This window comes from Schistocerca cancellata, chromosome 4 (genome assembly GCF_023864275.1).
Source record: "Schistocerca cancellata isolate TAMUIC-IGC-003103 chromosome 4, iqSchCanc2.1, whole genome shotgun sequence".
Taxonomy (NCBI): Eukaryota; Metazoa; Arthropoda; class Insecta; order Orthoptera; family Acrididae; genus Schistocerca; species Schistocerca cancellata.
In genome coordinates this window covers 887738887-887763612 of record NC_064629.1, presented here as the reverse complement: position 1 = coordinate 887763612, position 24726 = coordinate 887738887, and positions in this window count along the sequence as shown.

The window sequence follows — 24726 nt, the reverse complement described above, 5'->3', positions numbered from 1 at the left end:
CTGCTGGCGGCTCACCTCCAACTGCGCAATGCTACGCGCTGTTAACAGCCAACTGCCCAACACTACAATAGCAAATTCCAACAATGCAAACCAGCCACAGACTGCACACAACACAGTCAGTGATTTTCATATAGAGTGCTACGTGGCGTTACCAACATAAAAACCTAAACTGCCTACTTACAACAGCAATGCGTAGTTTCCCGTATTTTCCACAAACCGCATTTGTTACGAGGCATCAGACAACATTTTGTAGAGCATTTGTAAATATTTTCTGTTTTACACAATAAATTCTACATCATCCGAGAGGCGATCAATAAGTAATACAACACACTTTTGTTCTGTAAGCAGGTTGATTTTATCCAGGTTTTAAATGCACCGTATCATTCCCCACTCTTCTGGCTACAAAACCCTGTTTATCAAAGGAATTTCGTCCAAGGGGACTCCATTATGCCGACTTAATTGGAGCACCTGTAAACCCGCATGGGACCACTCTACTGGTCGACATGGAGACACGTACTGCTTCCGGCGAAGTGCAACCGTTATTAGGCAAAATGGATGGAAGTCGGAAGGTGCAGGATCTGGGGCGAAGGGTCACTGCGGAAGACGAATCCAACAAAGTTTTGTGAACTTCGTTCGAGAGAGCAGACTTGCATGGAGCCTTGCTTTGTCGTGGAGAAGGAGAAGTTCGTCTGCATTTTTGTGGCGACGATTTCTTGACGGTAGCATAATAGACTCCAGAGTTGATCGTTGGACCGTGGGGGAGAACATAAAAGAGAATAGACCTTTCAGAGTTCCAGAATGCCGTCGCACATGACTTTTACCGGCTGAGGGTGCGGCTTTGAACTTTTCCTTCGACGGAGTGATGGTGTGGCGCTACTCCATGGATTGCCGTTTTCTTTCCAGTTCAAAAAAATGGTTCAAATGGCTCTGAGCGCTATGGGACTTAACATCTACGGTCATCAGTCCCCTAGAACTTAGAACTACTTAAACCTAACTAACCTAAGGACAGCACACAACACCCAGCCATCACGAGGCAGAGAAAATCCCTGACCCCGCCGGGAATCGAACCCGGGAACCCGGGCGTGGGAAGCGCGAACGCTACCGCACGATCACGAGATGCGGGCATTTCCAGTTCGAAGTGATGAACCCATGATTCATCGCCCGTAACGATGATCGGCAAAAAATTGTCACGATCAGTCTCATAGCGAACAAGCAATTCCGCACAGATGGCCCTTTACTGCTGTTTATGGTCTTGTGTTAGATGGCAGGGATCCCAGTGGCCACACATCTTTGAGTACCCCAACCAGTGACGAGTGTGTCAGCGCTCCCAACAGAGACGTGCAGTTGTGCAGCAAGATATTTTATTGTGATCCATAGATCACCTCGAATGAGAGTGTCCGCTCGTTCCAACACTGTAGGAGTCACAAATGTCTACCGCTGGCCGGCACGCTGGAGGTTGGGCAGGTTTATAGGGCCTTATTGCGATGGTGACTGAGCCAGCGCCGCGCAGGATTAGCCGAGCGGTTTGAGGCGCTGCAGTCATGGACTGTGCGGCTGGTCCCGGCGGAGGTTCGAGTCCTCCCTCGGGCGTGGGTGTGTGTGTGTTGTCCTTAGGATAATTTAGGTTAAGTAGTGTGTAAGCTTAGGGACTGATGACCTTAGCAGTTAAGTCCCATAAGATTTCACACACATTTGAACATTTTTGAACTGAGCCTGCCAGGTTAGCCGAGAGCGCTAATGCGCTGCTTCCTGGACTCGGGGAGGCGCGCCGGACCCGGATCGAATCCGCTCGGCGGGTTAAAGTCGTGGCCGGTGTGCTGGTCAGCCTGGATGTGGTTTTTAGGTGGTTTTCCACATCTCACTAGGTAAACACCGGGTTGGTTCTCGCATCCCGCATCAGATACACAACTCGCAACATTTGAAACACGTTCGCACTATTTCAAGGTTTACATTAGATGCAGACAGCTGGAGTACACCGATTCCATCTCGGCGCTATCGGGTGGTGGCAGGAAGGACATCCGGCCACCCCTTTAAATTAACCATGCCAAATCCGATTGTAACAATGCCCACCCTGCAAAAACTGCTGAACAAAGGCATACGCTAAATAAAAAAAGAAATAAGATTGTAGTGGTGACAGATGCCTAGCACAACCACTCACCATGCTTTTTTTTCTTTGCCAGATCTCTGTACACACTCTGTAAGTGCCTATGAATAGTTGCGATGCTCTGGTTTTCTGGCAAAAGAAAGTCAATGACAGTGCTCTGCTTGGAACGCACCACTGTTCCTGATGCCATTTTTAAGGCTACTTACAGCGTCGCCGCCTCCATGAAACTGTAGTGCCTGATGTGGGAATATTCCACGATATCCCACAACAAATTCCACAGTTTTTTAATAGAAGGTAGGCGAGAAAATTGTGTTGCGTTTCTTACGGAAGGCGTGTCATGTATTACAACTATTTGGAAGATACAGTAAATCTTTTAGTTACAGAATTTCATGGTGACAACAATTCTATACATTTTTAAACTTTTTATATACAGGAGACAAAAGTCATGGGATATCTCCTAATACCTCCTTTGGCCCGGCGTAGTGCTGCAGCTCGACGTGGCATGGACTCAACAAGTCGTTGGAAGTCACTTGCAGAAATATTGAGCCATGCAATCTCTTTAGCCGTCCACAACTGCGGAAGTGTTGCAGGTGCAACATTTTTTACACGAACCGACGTCTTCACTATGTCTCATAAATGTTCAATGGGATTCATGTCGCACGTTCTGGATGATCAAATCATCCAGTCGAATTGTCCAGAATGTTCTTTAAACGAACCGCGAACAACAGTGGCCTGGTGTCATGGCACATTGTCATCCGCAAACATGAAGTCCAGGAATGGCTCCAAATGGTTTGCAAGTAGGAGCAGGCAACCATTTCCAGTTAATGATCGGTTCAGTTGATTCAGAGGACCGAGCCCATTCCAAGTAAACACAGCCCACAACGTTATGGAGTCACCACTAGGTTGCACGTTGCCTTGCTGACAACTTGGGTCCGTGGCTTCGTGAGGTCTGCGCCACACTCGGATCCTACCATCGGCTCTTACCAACTAAAATCGGAACTCGTCTGACCAGGTCACGGTTTCCCAGTTGTCTAGGGTCCAACCGATGTGGTCACGAGCCCAGGGGATGCACTGCCGGCAATGTACTGCTGTTAGCAAACGCACTCGCGTCGGACGTCTGCTGCCGTAGCCCTTGAACGCCAGATTTCGCCGTACATTTGCAGCCATTCATGGACTTCGTGTCTGCGGACGACAGTGTGCCATGCCACCAGGCCACTGTTGTTCGCGGTTGGTTTAAAGAACATTCTGGACAATTCGAGTGGATGATTTGACCATCCAGATCGTCCAACATGAACCCCGTTGAACATTTATGGATACAATAGTAGTAGGTTCCACATTGATTTCTGTGGCTATTTCACGGAGAGCTGCTTGCCTGTTAGCACTGACAACTCTATGCGAACGTCGCTGCTCTAGGTCGTAAAGTGAAAGCCATTGGCTACTGCGTACTCTGTAGTGAGAGGTACTAACTGAAATTTGGTATTCTCGTCGCAATCTTGACACTGTGGATTTCGCATATTAAATTCCCTAACGATATCCGAAATGGAATGTCGCATGCGTGTAACTCCAGCTGCCATTCCTCACACACAGTCTGTTATTTCTCGTCGTGTGGGTATAATCGCATCGGATACCTTTTAACCTGAGTACAAATGACATTCCGCCATTGCACTCACCTCAGTTTATAACGTGTGGGTGGTTCAGAACTGCTTTGTAGGTCGTGGACTACCTTGTACTTAGAAACGGAAAGAGGCTTTCAAATAAACTGAAGTTCTTTAAGGGGCTCCGGAAAGGCTCAAAATCATGAAAAGTTCAATTTTTACTTTTTTGCGTTTTCTGAATCTGCAGACCATTACCTTTTAATAGATATATAATTTATTCAATTCCGAAGACTACAACTATTTTTAATTTTTTTTTTTAAATGTGTTCTACATGGGCGTGAACCACTGTGGCGCTGTGCGATATGTTAATTACTTTGGTGACGGTGATTCTAAAAGTTTCAAACATGTTCGAGGACTGAAGCCCTATGGTGATGATGTTGTAGTGCAGAAATTTGAGTGTATTGGACACGTACAGAAGCGAATGGGAACAAGACTTCGGCGACTGAAAGCTTCGTACAAAAAACAAAAACTCAGTGATGGTAAAGGTTTGGATGGGAAGGGAAGGTTAACTGATAGTGTAATTGACAAAATACAGAACTATTATGGAATGGCTATTAGGCAAAATACACAAAGTGTCGACGAAATGAAGAAGGCTGTTTGGGCTCTTTTTTTTTCATACTTCTTCAACCGATGAAAATCCCCAACATAGCTTGTGTCCCAAAGAAGAAGACAGTTGGTGTAAATATAACAAATGATTGCTAACTGGTGAAGTGTACACTCATAAGCATAGTCTGCCTCATGCAATAATGGAGGTGATAAAACCTATTTTCAGAGACTTAGCACCACCTGAACTGTTGAAAAAGTGTATTCACGGAAAAACTCAAAACCCCAATGAAAGTGTAAATAGTGTTATATGGTCAGAATCCCCAAGACTGTATTTGTTGGAATAGAAACACTTCACTTTGGTGTGTATGATGCTGTTGCGACTTTCAAGGATGGCAACATTGTAAGGTGCAAGGTATTTAGAAATATGGGAATGAAGATAGGTTCTAACATGGTACGAGCGATGCTTGCTTTAGACAAGGAACGCCTTCGGGCTGCAGACAGGGCTGTAAAGAGTCTAGAAATACAAGCAAGAGTAAACAGGAGGAGGAACAAGAGGAAGCTGGAGGAGGAGTTTGCAGAGGATGAAGATAATCCATCCTATGGACCTGGAATGCACTAAAAAGTTAATCCAATCTTTGTCGCTCGATTCCCAAAACTTTTATTTTCTCATACTAATTACATGTTTTCTAAGGATCTTCCAAACATATTTGTTTCAAACTTTCAGTAAATGTTACACAGAAATCTGCATAATTTAACACAGCCTTTTTCCAAAAAACTGTATATTTTTGAATATATAAACAAAAAATTGCAAAAAAATGTTGTGAATTTTCATTACAATTGAAAAAAAATCATCTTTAATAACTGAACTAAAATTTTGTAAAATCCCGTGTTAAGTTGTAGCCCATATTCCAATAAATAATCTGTAAAAAGTTCAACTTCCTACCTCAAATACTTTGTGAGGAAAGATGTAATTTATAAGCGTTATTTTAACATTGCAAGTATAGGGCGTTCCGGAGCCCCTTAATGTCTTAATAATTTTACCGGGTCTGAAAATAGTGCTTTGTCTTAGTTTCAAGTAGTTTGTATTTACTTTTAACTGCTTTTAGATAATACTTATACTTAATTTGATTTCTCTTACTAATGTTTGGGGCGTAGCAGGGTAATAATGCTAGAGATCAACAATTAAATACAGTATCGGCAAGATTTTCGCTATTGAAATATATTTACATTTCAAAAGAATATGATCATGTAGAGCTTGTAGCATGTTTTTTCATGTGCAAAGCACTTGATTTTTGACAGAAATTTTTACAGTTTCAGAAAAAAACTATAACATTTTAAAAGTGAGTGCTATCATTTGAAACTGGGATCAGATAACATATTGAACTTCTGTCACTGAGGCAAAAGTCGGCAAAGTGTTAGAAGATACAACACTCTCCCATGTTACTTAAAATATGTGGTATTAGCACCAACACTCTAGTGCAATTTTGAAAAGTGTTTGTCTCTCAATAACTGGTGTGGGAATGAAAACTTCCTACAAGACACTCCATTCTTTTAGCCTTCAGCATTTCGCTAGCGACAGCACAGATGGATATTTAGTTCTGCATCAGGAAGTGAGTGACATTGCCGTATGCTGTAATGCAGGGTCGGCCACGGGGCGCCAAAGTTCACGCGCGCAGCGTGTGCAGGCCGCGAGCGTGACAAGGCCTGGTCTCTCACTCGGATTTAGTCGGTCCTTCTCGGAGGTACCCACAACAGTCCGACATTTCATTCAGCGTTATGGTGCGGCATTTTTCGGTCGGCACAACTCTCTGAGCTCAGCAGAATCGCGGTGTAGCGGTGTATACCTTCGCTATTTGTTCGTGTTATAAAGGACGTTGACAGGTCCACTGGCTGTTTGCACAAAGAGAGTCAGTGTAGCTATCTATCGTCACATTCTTTTAAAATGAATGGGAATGACAACAGAGAGGGATGAGATTTCTCAGTTTTCATTTGCGACAGGTAGTGCTTATTTGCCATGAACCAATATTACATTACCATGCAGAGGGAATTTAAATATTTAGATAACAATGAAAGAGCAAAAAATTTCAAAGATGGACAGACGAGATTCTTTGTTCTATACATCGAGAGGTACTTTTTGTCAAATTTGCAGGAATGCAGCACTTGAAGAAATTGATGGTAGGATAGCAAAATTCCTAAAATCTCACCCATTATTCCATTTTCGGTTGCTACAGTTTTCAGTGGAAACGAACGATGAGTATGAAGACTTCATATATTACAGCAAAGTACTTTGGTTAAATCACGGAGCGCGCCTGGAACGATATTTAGATTTAAATCTGGCTATTGTTGAATTTATGTAGGAAAAAGGAGTGCAGGAACGAAAATTAGAATATCCGGAGTGGATTGTACACTTCGCGTTTGAAGTTGACTTGACTGTACACTGCCCACAGTAGAACATTGCAAGGTGATTTGTTTCTGATTTGATGGGGATGCATTTAAAAAGAAAATCGCGCTGTGGAAAGAACACATTCTGACAAAGTCAGTCCAGTTCCCTAAGCTCACTGACGTTAAAGAAAGGACGAGGTCTGAAGAATTCACTTTGGCCTTGCAAGAAAAGTAGTTTTGTAAAGGTTTCGAGGACACTGTCGGTCTCACATCTCTTTCCGAGCTTCTCTCGAGACCGTTCACTGTTTCAGTCGGAAGGGCCCTGTGCATGTGCAGACGTAACTGATTGACCTGCAAGATAAAGCCAGTTTCAGCGACGAATGTTTTTACGGTAAAACTGTCCAGGGCATGAACATTGTTTTCCTCGGGTAGATTTCCCAAGTCTCCATAATGAGGTCACAAAAGTGCTACAGTGTTTCAATCGACATATTTATGTGAAAGACATTTTTCGCATATGAAACTAAATAAGTCACTATTTCGTGGCAACTTCAGTAAAAACCTCTGTGAAATTGTCTGCTTCTGTGTGTATGCCTACAGTTTGCACCAGATAAGAATTGTATTATGTTTTCAGTGGGCCAAAATATTTAATTAATACTGAAAACTTGTTTTGTTTGTGATCTATGTTGCTGAGGAAAGTAAAATATAAATCCAAGTCGCTTGCAGTGCGACTGAAGTGTTATTTAAACGCGACGCGTTCTCTGTTTTCCCCTCTTCCCCCTCCTCACATTTCGACAACGTTGCGTGGTGGTGGGGGAAATGTAAAGTGAGGCTAAGCGCTTTGGCACTTGGGCTCAGGATTGGTCCGCGAGCCGAAATCTTGGCCACTGCTGCTGTAATGCATGCAGCGTGCTTCAGTGATTAGCCTCGCTAGCTAGCGTACTGCAGGTCTCCAGCTCGAACCTGACCAACAGCAATTATTTCTTATCAAAGCTAGACATGGTTGTCTCACTGGGAATTCCGCGATCGTTCATAAAATAAAATATGGCGTTTCAGTCTTCGATCGCTATTCTTTATTTTCAACAGTGAACTGTATGTTCTGTACGGACAAGTTACTCTGTAACTACAACACATGATCTGAAGATGGGCAGCTAGCCCGAAACCGGTAATTGAAAATAAAGAATAGCGATCGAAGACTGAAACGCCATATTTTATTTAATTATTTCTTAGCTAGCATTTATCATTTATGGAAGGTTCTTGTAACATTTTATGATTTTAAGGTTTTGTATTCTGGAATATTTAACTTTTTTATATAAATAACCGCTTTTACGAATGTTCGGTGTTAGTATGCATAGCTGCACTTTTCGTCCAGGAGACAAGTTCTGTTTTGGCTGTACATTGGTATCAGTAATAAAAGTGCTTTCAGTACTAACTGTTAAAATTAATGTCTGGCCCTGCCTTCAAATTTGGACTTGATTGTGGTTTAGACGTGACAGCCTTTAGTGGAGATGCCTGGTGCTTCAAAACATCGACGTCACTACCCCTCCAACTGGACAATATAAAAGCCATCACCAACACCTACAGGAACTGCAATACAACCAGTACATCGTTCGTAATTTCCATATATTCATGAGGCAGATAGATCGCAAAACAGCAGTAAGTCAGCTGCACATCAGGCATCCGTCAGTGTTTCCCGCAGATGTTGGTCAGAACCCGAAAAAGCGGATGAAAAGATGGTACGAGTATTCAGATAGAACATGTTGGATGATAAGATGTGTTTGGCAAATATGTACCTTTACTTGGACGGTGCAACCAAGCATTTGTTCGAGAACTACGAAGAGAACTTCAAAATATGAGACAAATTCCTGACCGAACTTCTGCTTAGCAGAAGAAGAAAGTAAAGAACGGGACCCAACGTCATAGGAAAACGACACAGTCGTCCATTCAGTATTTTGGCCCCATGCCACTTCGTGAATCCTTATATGACAGAAGCAAATAAAATTTGATACGTGAAGAAAAGAGTTGCAGAAGGCATGTACCAAGCTATTCTGGTAAATTCATCGAGGGTGCTAGTGCATGGGAGAAACACAAGAGAAAATCGTATAAAAAGGTATAACTGACTATTGAATACAGTCCCTATGGAAGTTGTGGAAGACTAAAACGAATTTGCCTCCCACGTGCGACAGATAATAATAGAAGAAATACCAAAGTGTACGTCAGACACGAATGTCAGACCGAGTACACAAGAGAAAGCAACTTTAAATGAGGACCCGATCCGTCTGGAGGTAATAGAGAATGTTGAAGAAGGACCAATCGCCGCCATCAGCCGAACATGTCAGGAGTTATAGTATCGGTCATGTCTTACTTATATCGTAGCCGTCAAAAGGCAATCCAGGAGCCGCCAACGCAGGTACAATCAGCTCTTACACGAACTAAAATCCTCCGCAGAATATCGGACATTTGGGGGACAGAGGAAGAGGGTGGTGTGATTCCATTGTGAACGCCCTGGACACGTTTTACGCTAACGCCGAGAGAGAAGGCGGGTTTTCATCGACTACCACGCCGCCAGACGTCAATTGTCACTAAAGTTCTGTTCACGCCAGTCATCTGCAGATAATTATAGCTGACCTACGGGACGAAGGTCACCGTCGAACCGTGGAGGAGGTCACTCCCCAACAACCGGAACCGTCCCACAACGGCCTGCAGCCGCTCGCCTAGCCGCTGCCTCCAGCAAAACCAGGCGATGTAACCATCCGAGGCGGTGAGGCCGCTACAGATGGGGTCCTCCGTGGACAACCGTCATCAAGACGTCAGGGAATAGCACTGACACCATTATCGACGGCCAGTCCATCCGAGCGCAAGTCGACTTACGGGCTTCTTTTTCTGTAATGTCGAATGATTTTCGTCTTCAGTTAAAGCAATTCAACTAAAGTTCGGAAATGGGAAATACAGGAAACCGACAGGAACATGTGTTGCAAGAATATCGGCCAGTGGCAGGACACAGTCCTTCGAATTTGTAGTTTCACGGAATTTAGACGTCATGTTACACTCAGATAGGAAATTTACTAAATCTCACGACCACCCACAACTCATTCCTAATAGGAACACCCGATCTAATTCAAGATGGTCAGCTGTGTGCCCTTGACAAAATCCTAGCTCCGCTACCACTAAAGACAATGAAGTGGGTGAAGCTACTTTCGAACGACTAATAGCAACTGGGCTGAACGAGGATCAGAGGCGAATGTTTGCCATTTTTCAAATCCGTAGTGGAGAAAAGTTATAACGACCGATGGTAAAACGCCGTCTCAACACTGGGGATCATCCACTAATTAGCCAGCCCTTGGGCAGGTTGTCGCCGGCCGAACGATGCTTAATTCTGTAGAAAGTTAAGAGTGTAATCACTTGTGTAAATGTGTAAAGGGTACCAGGATTTAAATTGGCATCTCGTTTTTTTTTTTTTTTTAGTTCATAAATGGAGAAAGGGGAGGTGTTACATTCATTGGCAATTTTGCCATAAATCTAAAAACATGGACATTCATAAATTTTGCCTGGAGAAGCACATGTTAGCATGTGCAACAGAAGTAAACGTTCGTAATAGATTCTTCATAGAAGTAATTTTATACCGAACACCTGCAGATAACTTCAATTTATTCATAAATAACTTTGAATCTTTTTAGGCGTATTTAACAGCAAAAAATAAAGAAATAACCTTTGCTCTTGATTCTGATGTATAGTTTCCTAAAAACTCTTCCAATAAGAATTTATTACAATCAGTAACAATATCATTTAACGTAATTTCTACTGTGATTTCACAACTACTGTTGCTAATAGTTTAAAAACAGCCATAGATAAGACCTTTATACACAGGTCTAATGAACAAAATCTTATTACGAAACCATTAGTCAAAATTGTCGTTTGTTAAATGTTAATATTGAACAGAATGTAAAATATACTAAGTATGAGTTCAGGAGGGTAGTCGGTACGCCAGAAATTGGTTGTCTTAGGACAAATCTGAAATAAATGAACTGAAGTGACACATACAGTGTTTAAGGCATCAGGTAATGATACGATACGTTATTTATAATGTGTTTGCCTTATTCGAAAGCTGTTTTTCCCCAAAACTAAACGACTTTACAGCAATCTACAAAGATCCCATAGATTACTCAAGGAACAAAGGGATACAAACAAGAAACTGTATCTGCCAGTGAGAAACATCGTTGAAATTGATGAGGTATCTCATTACAAGACATACTACAAGATGCTGAAGATAGTGATGCTGACATTAAAGCAAATACATTACGGAAAAAGATTATTACATCAGGTAACAAAGTAATGTAATGTCGGTCGTAGAAACAGAGGGAAAGCGTAAAAACACACATCAAGAAGGGCAGGTAGCATTAAGAGTAACTGATACATTGTTAACACATGTTTGCAGTGTTGCAATGACCTTTAATAAACTGCTACTGAAAATTTAGACTTGTCAGTTTCAATGGATGCTGCCATAGAATGTATCAGACGAGACATTAAAAATAACTTCAGAATATTACCCTCACTGCCCTAGTAGAAGCAGTGCCCACCAAAGAACCTTTAAAACAAAAAAAATGTGATGGTGGTTACATTTAAATATCGACAAGATTAAATAAAGAATGTGCTTGTGAGTTTAGTAACACAGTAAGTCATCTGTGTAGACAGACATTTATTAGTGGTATATTTCGTGAATGGCTGAAATGTGCTGAATTTGAGACTTTGTTTAAGAAAGGAGATAAAGAAATAGCATAAAATTTCTGGGGAGAATATGGCAAGGCGATAGGAAGAATCGGAACAAGGCAATTCGGCACGAGGCACTATTGTCAACGAATCTATTCTACGGCCGATAATTATTCTACGGAGTCCGCCTGCTTATTTATGTGGTAACATGCTAGCCTCCCATGCACTGGGCCCGGATTCTTCCCGGCGGGGTTGGAGATTTTCTCCGCTCAGGGACTGGGTGTTATGTTGTCCTCATCATCGGCCGCAAGTCGCCCAATGCGGCGCCAGCGGAAATAAGACATACACTTGGCGGCCGACCCAGAATGGCACATCCCGGCTAACAATGCCATACGATCATTTCATTTCATTCTACAGAAATGTATCACTTCACGGAGGCTTGTTAATGCCTTTCGTGGCAAATTTGTTTCGAAAACTATTGCACTGACAAGAGACGACAATGAAATGAAAGTTACATTTATTTTAATTGATGAGGCTAGGAACATGTGGCAGCAAAGTATGACACATATTTGCTACTACTGATGATGGTTTATGATGAATGTCCTTTTCGCACGAAGTTTAAACTAATGTCAACATGTATTTCGTGACTATTTTATTCACACGTTGAATATAGAAGCACTGCGTGGCAATTGATACTATTTATTTTGTTTTTTCGTCGATGTCTGGTACCAGCTTCTGACCACTGCTAATTCGAAGATAACCTTTTAAAGTGAAGTCCGTCAGTGAGCTTCTGTGGGTAGATTTCGTTCTCGTCATTGCGTAAAAAAGATGCTGAGACAACATCGACTTAACCGTAGCTGCAAACTTTTGAAGTTGTGGAAATGTATGTCGAAAAAATTTTTCAAACAAATCAACAAGACTTACTTTATTATGAAACTTACTACTCAACCGCCCGTCACACAGCAGGTCTAAGTTCTAACGGTAGCTAGACATCCTGGAATGACCTATTATAAATTGATACTAGTGTGTGTAAACATCGCTTTTAAGTTCCCGACTCGGTCATAATGGTTCTTTCCATAGATTTTAAAGGAGCTACTCTCTTTAAGCGCTGAGCCATTAGATATATACGCATGCGTTTAGAACTAGGGCGAACTTAACACATTGCCATGCCTCTGACGACAGCGCACAGTTGCACTTCCTCTGTTCTACATAATGACGTCTGACAGCCCCATTTTACCGCGAGCGCTCACTACTCGGGGGCCGAGCCAGCGTGAGCGCGGGTGCCCGTCTAACCGCCTCCTCAACAGACTGTTTGAAGGGAGCAAAGCATTTCTCAGCTATGGACACACAGACAGGCTACTGCCAAATTGTTGTTGACGTGACTGACTAAGAAAAGATTGTCTTTATAACACCTGAGACTCTATGTGAGTTCAAAGCAATGCCATTTGGATTATGCAACTTTCCAGCCACCTTCAAGCATGGACAATCTGATTCCAAACCTTAAATGGACGACATTTATTTGCTCTCTGGATGACAGTATCGTTTTTTCGAAGACATCTGAAGAACATCTAAGCCAAACTGAAAGTTCCTGGCAGATCACAACTGTATGCGAGACCAGAACTCCGACCTGGGACCTTCGCCTTTTGCGGGGAAATAGATGAGGTGAAGCTGTGAGGGCAGTTCTCGAATCGTGCCTGGATAGCTCAGTCGGTACAGCAATTGTCCGCAAAAGGCAAGGATCCCAGATGCGAGTTCCAGTCTGGAACACAGTTTTTATGAACCATAAAGTTTCAAATCAGTGCGTGCTCCACTACCAAGCGAAAATTAATTCTAAAAACGTGTAAGCCGCTTTGCAACCATGTTGAAGTACTTTTAGACAGTGGGGCTCCTCTTGATTCCGAAAAAGGGCCTTTTTGTCATCCAACAAATAAAAATTGCTTGGTACACCTAGTTAATGGCGATGGAGTCTGTCCCGGCCCAGAGGAAATAAGCGTAGTCACAGATTTTTCTGACTGCTAGGAACATTCGTGATGTGAGATGTTTTTTCCGGAATGTGCTCATACTACCGGCGATTGGAGGAGGATTCTGTACCAAGGGACGTCCTTTGCAAGAACTATGGAATGGAGGCACCAAATATCGGTGGAACGAGATGCAAGAATGTATTTTCCTGTTGTTATGGAGACACTAACATCGCCTCCATTTCTAGCATTGTATCACGAGGATGCTGAGACAGAACTTCACACCAACGCTAGTAGCTATGGGAGAGTACAAACCTAGGGTGGTACTCGAAAGATAATAGCTTATGCTGCAAGAGAACTCTCGAAGTCTGCAGTGAACTACTCTGAAACCGAGAAACGCTACCTTTATTCCGCCGCAAACAGTCCACGTTTGTGGCGGACCGACATTCTATATCCTGACTGATTCGCCTGAGGGATCTGTGAGGTCGACTGGTGAAATGACCAATGAGGCTTCAGTTGCGCGACCTAATAGTAGTGTACAAAAGCAGACCTAAACACAAGGACACTGACTGCCTCTGAAGGAATCCTTTGGCAGAATTCGGAGGCAGCTTGGTTGAAATTCTTTCATCGTTGGATGACACGACACTGCTGCTGAGCAGAGGGAAAATCCAACACTGCTGAAAGCCACACTAGCTATGTAGAACGGGGAACCTACCAAGGGAGAATTCCAATCTATAATTGGAACATTATATACGAGGAACTATGATACAATGGGGCAGAAATGGTTGCTCATCATCCCAGCTCATCAAAGATCATCTCTGCAGAAGTATTTTCACGATACTCCAATGGCTCTGAGCACTATGGGACTCAACTGCTGTGGTCATAAGTCCCCTAGAACTTAGAACTACTTAAACCTAACTAACAGAAGGACATCACACACATCCATGCCCGAGGCAGGATTCGAACCTGCGACCGTAGCGGTTGTGCGGTTCCAGACTGTAGCGCCTTTAACCGCTCGGCCACCCCGGCCGGCCACGATACTCCAATATCTGGTTACCTGAGATTCGTGAAGTCTCTGGAGAGAATCAGACGCAGGTATAACTGGCCATGTGTTAATCTGTTCATCAGAAACTGCCAGGAATGCCCGCGATGGAAGCGTGTCTGATACCAATTCCACCTGCAACACTGCCATTCCATCAAACTGGAAAAGACCTCTTGGGGATGTTCTCGAAGTCGACACACGGAAAGAGTAGGATAATGGGCTGCCCTGACCTCCTCACTCTCTGCGCTGTCACCAAAGCTATGCCGACTGCGAAGCTCCGGAAATTGCAAAGTTCCTTGTAGGAGAGATCATTTTGAAGCACGGGGCGACCCGTATGATGGTCTGTACTCGTGAAAAAGTTTTTCGTCGAAGCTAGTATCAGCGGTAATATCACGTTGTGACATCATCTACAAGATGCCAACAGTATGGCACCCACAGTTGGACGGCATTTTTAGTAAGATGTTGGCAAATATGTCCTAAATATATGTTAGATTCGAACGGAGTGATTGTGATGCAACACTGCCCATTGTAAGATTCGCTAACTACACAAGGACTCAAAACACGGTAGACTTCACACCATTCCTTTTGCTCCACGATCGCGAGGCCGAAACAACAAAGGATACATTGTTCCCGTTAGAACCAAGATCACTACGTGAAACACATAATCACCAGGACTGAAGAAGAAAGACAGTTGGCTCGCAAACTGTCCATGGACGTCCAGGAGAAGGTCCTAGATCACTATAACACTAAGCATCGGCCAATGAGATGCATCCCGGGAGACTCTATACGGAGTTTTGCGCCTGTGCGGAAAGTGGGGCTATCGGAAAGTTACTAGACGCCACTGTCGGCAGTATCGTATCAATCGTCGCTTGTCGGACGTCACGTACGAAGTCGAGGATTGTGATCCTTCATCAGAAAGACGAAAGTGCAGAGTCATCGTCCATATCCTCCGTATACTGCCCTGCTAGTCCTGAGACGCAAATACACGATGAGGGGTTTCTCGTTCAAGGAAACTGAAGTCTCACTCGATGATCGCGAAGCTTCGTCGGGATTGGCTACTTCTACGCTAATCATAGTGAAGAACATGTGACAACACGATCAGATTGCGAGAAGCTTGCAGCGCTGCCAGACAGATGACTGCTGACAAGATCTGCATCTAGGATGGCAAGCTGTCAAACAGCGGATCGCTGATTTTCCAGGAGAAGGAGCAACGTCGGGAACTGTGGTGCGTGCAGTTTTACAGTAGCGTTTAGCGTCTCTCGCTGCCTTGCGGCGGGTCGCCAGTTTAAATCCAAGCTCCAGTAAATATTTGTTACTTAATATTTATCATTTCTAGAAGGTATCGGAATTTATTATGTTTATATTGTTTGCATATCCTGCGACATACAATATCTGTATAAACAGCAGCACACTCCGTCCAGAAGGCAGTTCTAGTTTGCCTGTATGTTGATACCTGTAATAAAAGTGATTACATTGCTAATTGTTGTACTTCATTGACATCCCTGCTTTCAAATTTACCACTTTAAAGTACAAAGATATTTAGAAATGAAAACTCGAGTGACGATGTACAGCGATTTGACATAAAATATAAGTTTATAGCTGTGACTTTTGTCGTCTTGATTATTTACATGGTATTTTCCTTCATAGTGATGTGGCGGATCATTATTAACTCTGACGCAATTGGTAACCCCACACACCATTTTCCAGCTGTTTAAGAAGTGGGCGTATTTAAATGATACTGTCATAATTGTGTGTAGTTAAGCTTATGTAAATATTTCTTTCCTTTCTAGTGGAGCTGTCTGATTGCTATGGATGTAAAACCATAAAGGATACATGTGTCAATCGTGTGTGACGTTATGGTATATACTGTTTTGTCAGTAGTACCCAATTTGTAGGTACAATCGACGAGCTATGTCTTTGACACCTTGCTATTGCCTGACAGCTGCTGATATGGAGAACGAGTCTTGGAAAATTGTTGAGATTTCTTAACGTATATCCTGTACTCAGTGACTGTTTTCTTCCTAGTCGGTCGAGGAATGATTTGTCTCATTATTCTGCTATGCCTTGCAAGAAACAGAATTTCCTCACAGGTTCTGATCATTCTAATGACTATGATGATTGACAATGGGTGATAAAAGAGTCAAGAAGAAAATTTACATGTTCCTTAATGTATAATAATGCAGATATTTGTGGTCCGTAACTGATTATGTGGTTCAAATGGCTCTGAACACTATGAGATTTAACAACTGAGGTCATCAGTCCCCTAGAACCTAGAACTACTTAAACCTAACTAGCCTAAGGACATCACACACATCCATGCCCCAGGCAGGATTCGAACCTGCGACCTTAGCGGCCGCGAGGTTCGAGACTGAACGTAACTGATTAGTTTTATTGTGTTGAATCATCTAAGCCTACCCTAGGTAATCCACTATAGTTGGTTTTATTGATTAACACTGAGGTGACAAAAGTCATGGGATAGATCTTAATATCGTGTCAGCCTCATTTCGCCTGGCATGGTGCAGCAGCTTGACGTGGCATGGACACAAATACTCGCTGAACCATGCTGCCTGTATAGCCCTCCACAACTGCGAAAGTATTGCTGGGGCAGGATTTTGTTATTGAACTGACCTCTCAGTTACGTCCCTTAAAAATTCGAAGAGATTCATGTCGGGTGATCTGGATGGCTAAAACTTTCGCTCGAATTGTCCGGAATCTACTGGCGTGTGGGATGTGAGGTTGGAGTGATATGGGACCTCTGATACGTCTCTATAGGACTCTGACAGGTGACACGTACGTAAGCATCCTGTCCGATCACCTGCATCCATTCATGTCCATTGTGCGTTCCGACGGACTTGTGCAATTCCAGAAGGACAATGCGACACCCCACACTACCAGAATTGCTACAGAGTGGCTCCAGGAACACTCTTCCGAGTTTGAACACTTCCGCTGGGAACCAAACACCCCAGCCATGAACATTATTGAGCATATCTGGGACGCCTTGCAGCGTGCCGTTGAGAAGAGATCTCCACCCACTCGTGCTCTTACGGATTCATGGTGTCAGTTAACATGAGGACTACTTCAGACATTAGTCGAGTCCATGCCACGTCGTGTTGCGGTAATTCTGCGTGCTCGCGTGGGCCCTACACGATACTAGCCAGGTGTACCAGATCCTTTGGCTCTTCAGTTTACTTAATTACTTAGTAAATGACATTGCATATTGGTGTAAAATATTTGCACAATATAGTTGTGACTAGAACTGAGTAAATTAATTATTTGGTTTATTACATTGGATATTTGTTTAAAGTACTTGCGCAATATTTTTACGGCTAGAAATGAGCAATGGCTCAGATGTTAGGTCTCTCTGCCTCCAGAGATGGTGACATCTCCTGTCATTACTGCCTCAGAAGTCCTTGTTATGTGTCGGTGTACATGATAAACAAGTGTGTGTCGTTCGTTCGCCGATAAGGGCCGAGCGGTTCTAGGCGCTTCAGTCTGGAACCGCGTGACCGCTATGGTCGCAGGTTTGAATCCTCCCTCGGGCATGGATGTGTATGATGTCCTTAGGTTAGTTAGGTTTAAGTAGTTCTAAGTCCCATAGTGCTCAGAGCCATTTGTCGTTCGTTCCAAGGAAGAATTCATTTCTTCCTGCATCAGGAAAATGATTCGGTGTTTGGATACTATATTTTTTATATTTCATTTTAACCGCAATTATAGTAGTCATTTTAACATGTTGACGATTTCAAATTTGTTAATTGCAAGGCATCATCAGTGGAAAATTTCGTAGATGCTGAATTACATGTGTTCTTTTCGGTTTTACGGCTTTAATTCTTCTGCTCACTGTCATACAAAATTTAGCTTCCGCAGCCCTAGGGAATAAAATCATGGTAATCAGATAAAACTAAAAAAAGAGCGGAATAAAGTCTCGCATTTTACTTCTAGAACACATTTTTTTCAGTCTTGTGTATTAGCGCGCTTTTTTTCGAGAATTACAACAGAGGATTTATCTCATTCGTTGTGTTAACCCTACCAGAGTACACCAATGAAATAATCCCACGAACTGTACACCAGGGTTACAGCGCCCCTCAAATATTTGCTGGAGAAGCTGCCTGAATATAGAATATTTTAAAATGAAACTGGACTCTCATAGAATAAATGCATTTTATTTCACCACTATTATGTAATTATTCAATACATATTAGTATTAATCGATCCAAAATTCGAGACTAAGTAGTAACGCTTTTCAATGATGAATTTTGAAAGTGATCCATACGTAAAGACTTACTTGCAGTTTAATTTGATGAAGATGCTTCTCATTTAGCGAAATGACCACATCATACAAACATTTTGAGATTTTCTCAATTATTTATAATTCCATTAGTTCATTATTTCCACCCTACTGGAAAGTGTACTAAAATGTTGTCGGCAGCTTGCTATTAGGGCCAGTTGTGTTCCAGGCATGATTTTTCTTGCCATGGACGGTCGTATTTTCTTCATCGCTGTCTGAAGATTCGGCAGACTCATGAGTTTCCATGTCCATAACTGCTGCCGGATCATCAGTTTAAGAATCATTTTCACCTGACAAGTCACTTACGTAACTTTCACGACTGTGTTCTTCTAACAGTGCTTCCTGTATAGCAACTGTCTTTAGTGAAAATGTATTTTCTATGTGCCGTCTTCACAAAAATGTATTTTACTCCTTGTGACAGACCGGTTACACAATAAGTACTCCAGGGTCACAGTGATCCTTAAAAACATATTTCCGTCAAATAAATTAAACAACAATGTCACACAACTAAGGACGTTCGTCATCTACTAGGTCTCACTCAATGGTGAATTTACATCGCTGGCAACTGACTGCGTATGTGCGGTGGCACATGCACAGTAACAAACAAAAAAAATCCAGGGTCATTATAACCCCGGTGTACACTTCTAGGGTTAACATGTGTGACGGTCAGATTTGCACAACTGTTCAGGGGAAACGATATGCCATTTCGGATCCTTGGTGCAGAGGCACAGAGCATTAGATTATGCAGGTTTCTAACATGGTCGGAACTGGCTACTTACAAGTCGCCATTCATCTTCCAAAATATTAAAAATATTCCACACCCGACGTCTAGGCGCCCCTCTGACCCCACCCCCTTCCTACCCCCTCCCCCCCACCCGCCAACTATTGTATGGGCGCCTTTGGTTACAGTATTCACAGTTTCAGTTAAGTCTCATAGTTGTAAGAGTTGGCGTGGATTTAAAGACGCTAAGGGTATGTGCTCTGCACTCAGTTGGACTTCTTGCACTACGTATATGACTTTGATTCGAGCTTGTGTGAGTTAAAGTGCTAGACTATGACATCAATTTGGGCCTCTCCTTTGGAAAAAGAATTACTAGAGTGGAAGCAGAAATAATGCCACGAAACCTGGATCTAGAACTGAAGTACTCTCTACTGTGAATCATACGAATATCTAACACGAATCAAGTTTTCCGTTGGTGTTAAATGTAACATAATAATAATGAAAAACACGGAAAAAGCTTTTCTTGTCATTCTGGAGAAACATTGTCGCTTATTGCCGTGGAAAGCTATTAAATGTGCTACATTGCTGTTCAGAGGCATACGAACTTCTGTTATCTGCACGATGAACGATTGACGACATCCGCATACAAAGAACTTTCTATAAAACCTTATGCATATGTATGTCGTTCTTTTGAGATTATTGTTGAATGTCATCTACATGCAAACACATTTATTTTGAGATGACGACATGAATTTTATCTTAGAAGATTATTTACTTAATTTGTTTTTCACACCTTCAGTTTCGAGAGTCAAACCACACATTCTAGAGACTAAGTAGAAACAACTGAAGAGTTATTATCTAATGTGATACGTATGTGTGTCTATTGGGATCAAATTCTTAACCGTCTATTGAATTGAATAATATACTGCTGTTTACATGTGAGTATATTTTATGAATATTATTTAACAGATTTTGAGGACAATTACCGCTGGAATACTGATAACTATGCGACGTATGTCAACGTCTCATTATGTGCATTCTTTATATTGCAAATTTCAGATATATATTAAGACAACTGCAGAATTCTAAAACCTCAGACAAACGCTATGCAACAAAATCTCCAGTGTCAAATTTTCTGTAAGCAATAAAATCCCCGTATCTTCTGGTCTTTCAAGAAACAGATAATTAAATTTGTACTATTGACATGGCCAAGTGGTGGAATGTCGTGATTACACTGATTGAATTTTTCATTTTCTCGTCTTGATTGCAGGATTCAGAGTACAACTACGGATTTTAACGGCGAAATACCGTAATCTATTATGTTACTTCATTTTGATTATTGTTGTTAAATTTCTGTTATCAAGTTGGAAAAATAAAAAGTAAAATTTAATTAGAATATAATTTTATAGATTCCTTATTACCCAAGAGAAAGTGTAAATGGTTCCCACTATAGTGACGTAGGTGTCGCGCCACCATTAGGAGTCAGCACGTAAAACTCAACGTATTTTAAAGTCGACCTTAAGAGTAACCCTACATCATACAAGCTCCAAAATCAAGAGCACACTATAGTGTTCTCTAAGACGACGTCCTCTTACAGGCAGCACTACAAATTATTCGTAGGACATTTTTACATTATGCTACGGGAGATAGAAATGTTAGTCATCGATTTTGTAGACTGAGACTCATATCATCGATAAGCCATAAACCATTCACGTGCTCCTGGTAATTAATACTTCATTGTGTACCAAACATACTGCGTCGATGTTTTAATTTGGAGATAATTTTTATAATCAATTCCTTTGTGCATTATAATTGTCATGTGGTATCACTGAGAAGAAGCAAGAGTGTTACTATCTAACTTAAAATGATGATTACAGCAAAGAAGGTCACAAATTCACTACGGTTACACCCGTATGCTTCCACTAACTCGTGTATCACTATTATTTTTATTTGAGGAAGCAAATAATTTTGAAAGCTGATTTATGTGTAGGTTACAACAGACGAAAAGGGGAAAGTTAGCAATCGCTTCAAATTTAAACTTCGACATGCAGTTGAAGATTGCAGAATTATTTACCTGCACAGAACCTATAACAATAACGATACCAAAATATACGTCAATATGAAAGAGTAATCTAGAATTTACTGGGAGACGATGCACAATAAAGCATATGTAATTATTTCTTAACTTACTAGACTCTGGTACCGACATGTCTAAAATGCTCATAAAAAGGAACAGTTTATGAGAGACAAAATGTGGCCACGGAAGTTAAACTTGCCGTGTCCGGGAATCAGAGGCGAACGTTATGCACCAGACTTTACAGCCTTAAGCGACCATAAAGATGCATATGGAAGCCCGCCAGAAGTGACGTAAAAATTGGATTCATCGTAAAGCTCGAGACTCAGTTTCACTTAGCCCAGAAACGCACGTAACTGTGTGGGACGAGCGCATTTCATGTCACTAACGGACCCTAGCACATGTTTAAGAGCTAATTTCGGCGTCCTGATAGGGTATCCGTTACATCAAAGATGAGTCTGCAAATAAAAAGCAAAATTACAGTGTTCAAACTGGTTTCCCTCCCTCGCTTGGTAGAACGTAAGTTTTACAACATGTTCTTTTTTGTTTCCCTGATGACCTATCGACGTGCTCCAGGACACGTTTGCGCTACAAAGTGGTTGTCCTATTTATGTATAGGAGAGTTGGCTATACGTATCACTATTCATCCGTCCATCAGTTGGGAGTCATTCTTCCTTAAATGACAACACCAATGGTTGCAATTAAATTAAAGTCTTTTGTAAGTGCATTTATTTATTTCTGTTTAGAAAGAGACGTCTGAAGAACTTCTACCGAACTTAAATTTTGCTTTTGACAATACGTATCCATTTGTCCATTGTGTTAATAGGTACTTTAGGTCTGTTACTTTACACTCACATTCGTTAAACTGCATCAACTCGCAGTTAACAACCGTGACACAGTATCTGCATGATATTATTGGAAATCTTCTAGACTCCATATCGCATTCATATTTGCCACTACATTATCTGTTGTAAATGTGCACTTCTCTTCGCAGCTGAACATTCTCACTGGTGCTATAATGTTCATATTCAAGGTCGGTGCAATGACAAGTCGCTATGTAAGGTGGTGAAACGTAGGGTCTCACGCTACTTTACCATCACTTCAGTTGCCCACACTAGCCACATATCAACTATGCCAACTGAATAGGGAACTGTTAGTAAAAAGGCGTAGTAGTAATTGATTATCAAACAATTCCGTTTAAATTAGTTTCTGTTGAATAAGGGGAACAAGAAATAATCTTACTATAACCGACTGTAATTCAAAATAGTCCGCCTCCGTAGCGTAGCGATAGCGGGACTGCCTACCATGAAGGGGGCCCGGGTTCGATTACCGGCAGGGGACTGGGTGTTGTGTGTCCTTCATCATCATTTTCATCATCACTGACTTGCAAGTCGCCGATGTGGCGTCACCTAAAAAGGACTTGCAATACTGCGGCCGAACTCCCCCGAATGGGGTCTCCCGGGCAACAATGCCGTACGATTCCACAATTAAAAATAGAGATTACACTGTTTTCCTTATAGTATTTTCAAAACCATCTGAAAGGCGAGTTCTGTGTGAGTAGTTAATGGACCGTATGCCAATAATTTATTATGCATAAAGAATGCAGAAAGACTACGGCTCTTGTGAAGTTTGCTGGGATGACGAAATGCACCTCTCGAAAGCAAACCGCGAACGAGTGGACGGCACGTGCTGCGAGATGAGTCGTTATGTATTTATGGTAATATTAAAACGGCGCGAACGGCTTAGCCGGTAGCGTTCACCCATAATCCATATTTACTGCTGCGCACTAGTTAAGTATTCAGAAACTCGTTAATCACGCTCATGTCTCATATTTTGCGGTTTATAGGCAGTGCGCTTACTCATAAATGGCGGAAATTTCCGCCACCCTCTTGTCACTGCAGCTGCCGAGCAGACTGCACACCGGGCCTCATGTAATTTGACACTCGATTTTCATCGATTATCGATCAGCTGATGAAGCGCTGCGTGCAACTTCAACAAAAACACTCATAAACTAGAAAGATTTTATGAAGTTCCAGTACATTTTCAAAATAATAACAGTTAATTATTCGAATCTGACTAATGACAGGTCGAAATAAAAGTTCCTCTTGCACTGAACACACGTATGGAGTTCATACCAAACTACTGCATACAACAGATGTTGCCACCAAAAACAGAATGGATGCTGCTTGCTGTCAGAGCCCCTAATAGCACCCGTGCTTGACACCACATCCACCAGCTATGTACAGAGAGTACGTTCACTGCACAAATGCAATGGAAAGCACATCTCTGACGACTGACGACATATGTAACTACTTATTACGACAACTTGCTCTAAAGATTAGGATCGCGTGTTCCACTCACCAGACTTTCATCCAGTCAAAAAGCTTACTCTAGTTCATTTCGTATACCTCCCTAATTATTTTCGCAAAGTTAAGTGGCTTAAAAAAAGATGTTTTAATTTAGCTGTTCTGACAATCTGGTAACATGAAGAGCATTTTGTTTCCTTCGCCGTAACTTCTGTGTTCAGATCGTTGATAAAGGCTGCTGTCGTGAACTACATCTAGCTGCTTCATTTACAGTTCATTTTAATGCCTACCACCTACACAAGAATTGAGTTATGCACGCGTGACATATGCTACATAACTGATCAGTCAAGGGTTCACATCATCTGTGGTTGCTGATAACCCGTGTTCAGAAAACAGACCATTTCGAGTCTGTTCTCTCCCAAGCACAGCTTCGTATATCTGAGATACTGCATGTAACCTTATTATTTCGCGTATAATTCAACCGTCTGTGACGACGTTTTGTGAATTTTATGCACTAATTACTATACCGGAAAATATTTATAAGACTGACGCGGAGCTGACCATTGTTAATGAACAAAACTGCCCATCACAGGATATGTGAGAAACTGTGATGGACCAGTCGGCTGCTGTCAAATGTCAGCGTATGCACATTTCCAACATGCTGTCCAGAGTGCGGTGTCATCAAGTTTGAGTGCGTGAGAGGAGAAAATGCGGTTAGTGACCAGTCGAATGCAACACAAAATAGTGTTCACGATAATGTAGTGCGTGTTCGTTGCCGAATGTTACAGCAAGCGCTACTTTTTGGAACCGTGTGCGGAGCTCATTGCGCAAGACTTTGACTCGAGCTTTTCTGTCAGAATCTCTTGCAAAACTTGCAATACAAAATTTAGTGGCAAAATAGTGCGAAACAGTCCCTATAGTGATTAAAAATAGTAACTATCCTGAAAGA